The sequence below is a fragment of the Pseudochaenichthys georgianus genome, chromosome 13 (assembly GCF_902827115.2).
Source record: "Pseudochaenichthys georgianus chromosome 13, fPseGeo1.2, whole genome shotgun sequence".
NCBI lineage: Eukaryota > Metazoa > Chordata > Actinopteri > Perciformes > Channichthyidae > Pseudochaenichthys > Pseudochaenichthys georgianus.
The window spans coordinates 19,273,412-19,280,268 of NC_047515.1; positions in this window are offsets into that span (position 1 = coordinate 19,273,412).

Genomic DNA, 6,857 nt, shown 5'->3' on the forward strand with positions numbered 1-6,857 from the left:
CTATAATTCTTTGTTTTCTGTTGTTGCAGGGTTTTTTGTGCTGCAGCTGCATGGCAAAACACAGCATGCAGCAGTAGACCTATACTGTATTACTTGAGGAAATTCTGAAGAGCACTCTTCTTATAAGATATTCTGTAATACATAAATGCCCTCTACTATTTAACATAACACCTGCGCATCTGAAATACTGGTCAAAGATTACAACATGATGCTTCCATATGAGAGAAACCATCATCCTTTCTTGCCTAAGTTAATTAAGTGTATCTTTGCAATATACAATAAGTCAGTTACCTTACCTAGCAGCAACTTAACACCATGACCTCCTCCAGCTCTGCTTGGCCGAAACACCACTGAGTCAGCCTAATTGTCATTCCGAAACAGCAGAAAAGAGTTTAATTTGTCCTGTGATCTGGCAGGTGATATGTGGATGCCAGGGCAGCAATGAAGAATGCATTACAATCTGAATGGATCAACAGGCCAGAGCAGCCTAGAGAGATAGAGAGAGACAGAGAGAGAATTTGTTTAATTCCTGAGGTCCGCAAGGAGAGACCAAGATTGAAACATTGTGCCTCTGATAAGCTGGCATGGCAACACTAATGTTTAGTTCAAGCCTGTTTAAAGGGGACCTATCATGCAAAATGCACCTTTGTACGTCTTTTATACATGAATATGTGTCCCCGGTGTTCCACGGAACTCACCAAGTGTCAGAAAACACAACCCTCTCTATTTTCCTCCTTCGCCAAATCTCTAAAAAAGGGGCTGCAACGGATCTGAAAAAAACGGATCCAGATTTCAATACTTTTCTACGTCACAGAGAAGTCCTCGGCTTATTGGTCAAACTCTCCACCTATCAGGGGAATGAGCCACGGCCACGTGCATTGCCAAACCTCTCATTCGCATATAGGCTATCCGCAGGCTAAATCAACCCACATCTGTGTTTTTGCCTGCTCTTGCCAGGATGTCTAAGCCAGTTAAACGTTGTGCTGTTGTTGGCTGCAAGACTCGGGACAGGGGACTGCATGCAATGCCATCAGTGGAAAAATAAATGAATCTGTGGCTAGACTTAATTTACAAGGGACATGTGCCAGAAGACCACGGCAGATTTCTGTTTGTGTGTTCCAAACATTTTACGACGGACATGTTTATGAACTTGTCTCAAGTCCAACACGGATATGCCTCCAAAGTAATGCTAAACCCGGGATCAATACCAACCATCCGGGACCAGGCCAGTGAGGACACATCCAATTTTGAAGCTGTAAGTTTTTATTTAGCGGTGTTTTTCCTGATAAAGCTATCTCTAGCTTGTAGCATGTAGCATGTAGCTTCGCCGTATCAATGTCGCCTCAAACCCAAATAGTAATCGGTTAGGTGTTTATATATTTTTGTAGCATTTTATTTTGTACGCTCCGCAGTCTTTGCTTTGTCTTTTATTTGAATTATCAGGCATTTGCTAACATGTTCAGACATACTGCCGTAATGGCGATCTGTGTGAAGGCTGTAAAGCCACGCCCTAGGCGATAACACAAGTATTTATTCTCCTATTTATTAGTATTTTGTATCCTCTAAAATCATATTGAGTAAGTTATAATAACAAACGTAATCTTCTGTAGGCAAGTGCCGTTTTTTCCAGCGTTATATGTAAAAGCTTTTGTGATTGTAGTCTGTAAGAACGATCAGATATCATCGATCTGTAAGCTAAGCTACGCTACGCTAATGAGACATGCCGTTTTTTCCAGCGTTATATGTAAAAGCTTTTGTGATTGTAGTCTGTAAGAACGATCAGATATCATCGATCTGTAAGCTAAGCTACGCTACGCTACGCTAATGAGACATGCCGGTTTTTGCAGCGTTATATGTAAAAGCTTTTGTGTGTTTACTTGTTTGCGCACCTGAATATAAATGGGGGTGTGTTAGGATACAACACTGTGTATGTATGCGAGGGGGGGGACACACCACGAGTAAAACTGAGCTAAAGCCCTGTTGGTCTGTTGTTGTTGACAAGGCCTTACCTCTAGCAACAGGCTAATTAGTGGCTAGCACTCATTACAGTCAGTCTACTGAGCTCAGCCCCTCTCCAACACATCATCTGTATTGAGTCAGAAACACAGCATGCACGTTACGGTTCAAAACTAACTCGGATTGGAAAAGGCTAAGCAAAGAGCTTTGCTAAATAGAGAGCTTTGCTAAATAGAGAGTTTTAGCCCCATCTTTTGGGATTTCAGACTATATTTATCCAAATAGTATTTTCTCATGATTTTGTTCTAACTATGTGTTCTTCTTTACAGGCTAGCACCTCACATACTTACTAATTAGTGACAATTTGTACATCCTTTGCTATTATTTACATTTGTTTGTATCATGGCGGAAATGAAAGACTGTACCTGGCAGCCCTGCACTACAATGAAAACACTGAGCGTGCACAAGCCACTACATCCACTGGAAACCCTCTGTATAAACTGCAGTTCCCAAAGGCCAGGAAGGGAGAATGCAGAGCAAAACCAGTAAAGACTGACCCCACATTCTGTAAGTGTTTAAAATATTTATTATACAACTATTTACAAATATAAAATAAAAACATTAGAAAGAAGTTTCAGTTTTTTTCATGTTGTGCTTTTTTTACCATTGCACAGCCCTACGTGGCCTACTTGATGGACCTCATCTTCGACCAAGTCTTTGTGGACCCGGCACCATTATGAGCGACCTGACAGGGAGGAGGTCATCGCTACACGGTTCAATTTGGCTGCTGTCTGAACCCAACATCGACATTCCACGGATCAGGAAACTCCCTGCGTATCCTGAGGACAACGCAGGCCGGAATCACCACTCTGATCCTGTGTCCAAGGAAGCCCCAGCACCAGCTCACAAAGCTTCTGTAAAATATTTAGTGTCATTTATACAAAATACAATTAGGCTACATTTAGTTTTTTTTATGGGTTTTTTTAACCGTTGATTTTGACAATAAAGTTCCGAGTTGATATCAAATGTGTCGTGATTATTCGGATGGGTAAAGAATATTCTGATTTCAAAAGCATAAGGTTGTGTGTGGACCTTTTTGTCGTACACATGGGTGTGTTATGCCATTGCTGTGTAGTATATAATATAATAGTACATGTACAATGACAGAATGAAAGATTGCATAAAGCCATTTTGTTAGAAATTTGAAGGGATTACTAGTCCGCTTTTCAAATCTCCGCGCGTCCCTAACAAGCTGGTTATCATACAGGAAGGAATCCAGAGCATACAATTAACCGTTTAACAATAATCTACTTTAATGGTAATATGACAATGCAATACAATCAATACAGTACAAATTCAATACAGTTATCTTTGGGATCCCATATTTACCTGATACTCACGTGAGCCAGCCAGAGGAAAGAGACTGAACACAGCGTGGTTCCTGTCTAATACATCGCTTACAATGGGAGGAGTTATCTGATCCTCCCTTCCAGACCTCCGTGATTGGCTGCCCAAATATCACCAACACCTCACTTCTTAAGTTTCCCCAATCACAGTAGCTTAGCTTCATTATCTCCTAGATCTGAGTTGACTGTAAATCAAACCCTTACCTTCCCCCATCTTCCTTTGTTCTCAAAAACCACATGTCAACAGGCCCCAAATCCAGCTCACAGTTTTTACACAAATCATTTCCCATTTTAAGCTTATTCATAGTTTGCTAACATGAATACATACAAATATTTCCTTACAATTCCCCCTTTTTATCTCCTTCTCAAGAGATAAACTTACACAAGGCATTTTGAAACATAACTATTGTCACTCCTCTCCACTGTTTTCATCTCTCAACATTATATTTAGAGCCCTTTAAACATTTGGAAACAGCCCTTCATAGCAATTTCTTATGGCAGAATGAGAGAGAGACCAAAACATGTCAAAAAACTGCGTCTTTGTCTGCTGAGTCTCCATACTCGTCCTCTCCCTCCGAGGCACAGGCCAACAGTGGCAGGAGGGGGAGAAGCAGCTTTTCCCTCAATGGTGGAACTGATTAGTCTGACACATAATGAGCGGATGCACGGCACACAACAACACCCACATGATAGTCTTTGTCCATGGATACAACTCGAATGGTTTCATCAGACCCCTCTGAGGGCAGGATGGGCTGGTTACACGCAGCACATTTAGGCGCCAGGACCCTGTGGTAGTCTTTCAGACAGTAGATTTTATTCTCAGTGTCCACAGTGAAGGGCACTCCGTCCAGGCTCTCGTTGCAGATGACGCAGCGGAAACAACCGGGGCGGTACGACTTCCCCAGGGCCTGCAGGATCATGTCCATGATCAGATGTCCACATGCGTTGCACTTGTCTGCAGACTGCTGGAACCCAGAGTACAGAAAGTCCTCTTCACAGAAAACCCTTCCTCCGACATAGTAGAACGCCTTCCCTCTCAGCCTTCGACTACAGGCGCTGCAGGTGAAGCAGCTGTCATGGTAGAGGCTGCCCATAGCTTGGCAGGCCTGGCTGGCTCCATACACCGTCTTGTTGTACTTAACACACACTCCTGTTTCAGCGGAGAGTGGAGTCCCCTGTGCCGTCCTGGCTTGCCGTGTCTTTGTCCCCCCGATCCGCTGACGGCGGCTTCTGGGTTGCCTGCTAGAGAGATGTCTTCCTTCTCCTCCGGCTCGCCGATAGCGGCTTCCGAGTCGATGCTGAATAGATGTCCTCCCGATCTTCCTTCTCCGGTCCGATGATGATGCCTCCCGGGACAACTGCTGGATGGATGTCCTCGAGGTCCTTCTCCTCCAGTCCGCTGATGACAGCATCCGAGTCGACCTCCATGACGAGAGCCAGATCCGTCCTGATGTCGTCCCCTGGTCCTAGCAGGTGGTTTCCCGACCGCACACTGGCTCCAGTGGTACCAGTTGTCCCCCTTTCCTTGTAGGCGGACGGCATGGGATGTCCGCTGGGTCACTCGGTCGGGGCCAGAGAGCCTGGGGTTGATCCACTTTGTCCTGCTGACAGTCAGCCTCCTGCGTCTCGGGTCCCCCTTTTGGCGTCAACAACCTGTGTGGAGAAATCTGATACAAATCCCTCAAGCCTACGCTCCGGGCTCTGGGGCCCTCGGCTGTTTGACCCACCAGTGCGTGGCCACTTGGAGCCTGTTGGTGGGGTGTCTTAAAACAACAGACGTCTGTGCACAGGTTTTCTAAATTAATTGTGCAGCTTCAGAATCTTAATACTTGGACTGTGCCAACTAAATGAGAACCCCAACATCTTTAGGTAAACTAAATAACATATTTCAATAGCTCTGAATTTCTGACAAGCATCTGTGTTTATTTTCAAATGAAATCCTTGAGATCCCATTAAAAATCTAAATATGATTTGAACTGCTAATGTTTCTGGTAAAGAAACACACTAATGTTTGTGATTCAAAAACAACCAAAATCACAATACTAACAAAGTGAATGTCTTCCTGGTGATACTGCTTCTACCCGTCAGTGCTTAGATATTATCCCGCTGAAAAAATGAATACAGAATTCCCACAAACTGTCATCAAATATCTTTCTATTATAAATGTAGATGAAATGTATATCCCCATAATGACCTAAACAATAAAGTCTATGGCTCTTACTTCTTTACCAGGCTAGTTACATGATGGTGTTTAAATTACATTTTGTCTCATTACATTACTATGTTTGAACTTAACTGTAAATATGTTCTTTCTACATTTCAAACCTCAGTTACTTTAATACCTGTTGAAACATTACTCACAGGTCAGCTTCTTCAGTATTCCATTCTGGACTTACATCTCTCTGGTAGCCCCTTGGCCACTGATTCATTATTTGTGTCACCTGCTATAACTAAATCAATATTAGAGACATGTCAACATTCATAAAACAGTATCTTATCCCCAGATATGGAGCAGGTCAATTCTAAAACTGTCAATCAATGATCAGATTGAACAATCGAGTTTGAGCAGCCGGTTCCTTTCAGTCCCTAAATGAAAAATGTACATTGTGAAGTTTACACTCCCCCTTTTTTACACATTAACTCATGTGTAAATAAAATCCTGTATGGGAAGAAAACCTTCAGGTCATAATGGATTATAAGACAATACCCAACATTTTTCCCAAATGTACATCCATTATTTCCACAGTAAACACTTCAGTGAAATGAAGTGTTTCTCTCCCTCTTTCAGTCCTAAAAGAAACAGAATCCTCAAATGTCATAGTTTGAGTTTCACATTCTGCAAACCGCCACCTCCTGTGGGAGTGAAATATCATCAAGCAGATTAGAAACGGTTTCCCCTTTTGTGCAATGTTAGGAAACCTCTCATTTCACACATTATTATCACACAAAAATAATGTGTTAGTCCAAAAACATGCTTGATTAGTCATTGTTTTAAATCATGCAGTTGCACTGATCAGATGCAGACATACACTCACTCACACTGTCAGGTTGTCAAGTCAAGTTTGGTCAGGTACACCTCAGAGTCAGTCAGTGACAGTGCCTTCCCAAGTTACCCTGTCGGTCAGGGTCAAAGGTCAGTTGGTCTCAGTCTTTTTGGCCATGTGTCGTGCTCTGCAGAGATGTTCCAGCACAGGCCAGCATCCTCCGTCTATAAAAATCTGTATATATGGAGCGCCATCATTTATTAATTCACAATTACAACTATAATGTTCAAGATATCTCCAACCCCTCATTGCCGTTTCCCACATTCCCTGAAAAGTGTCTAGCCAAAAAAATGTCACCTCCTTAGAGTACTACTACTATTACTGCAATTCATTTACACCTAATTAGTATTAAAATGACTAATAGATATATTTCAGAAACTTGTGTACATCACTATTATATTGTGTCAAAACATTACTAGGATCTGTAAAGCTCTGCTATGTATTCCATAAC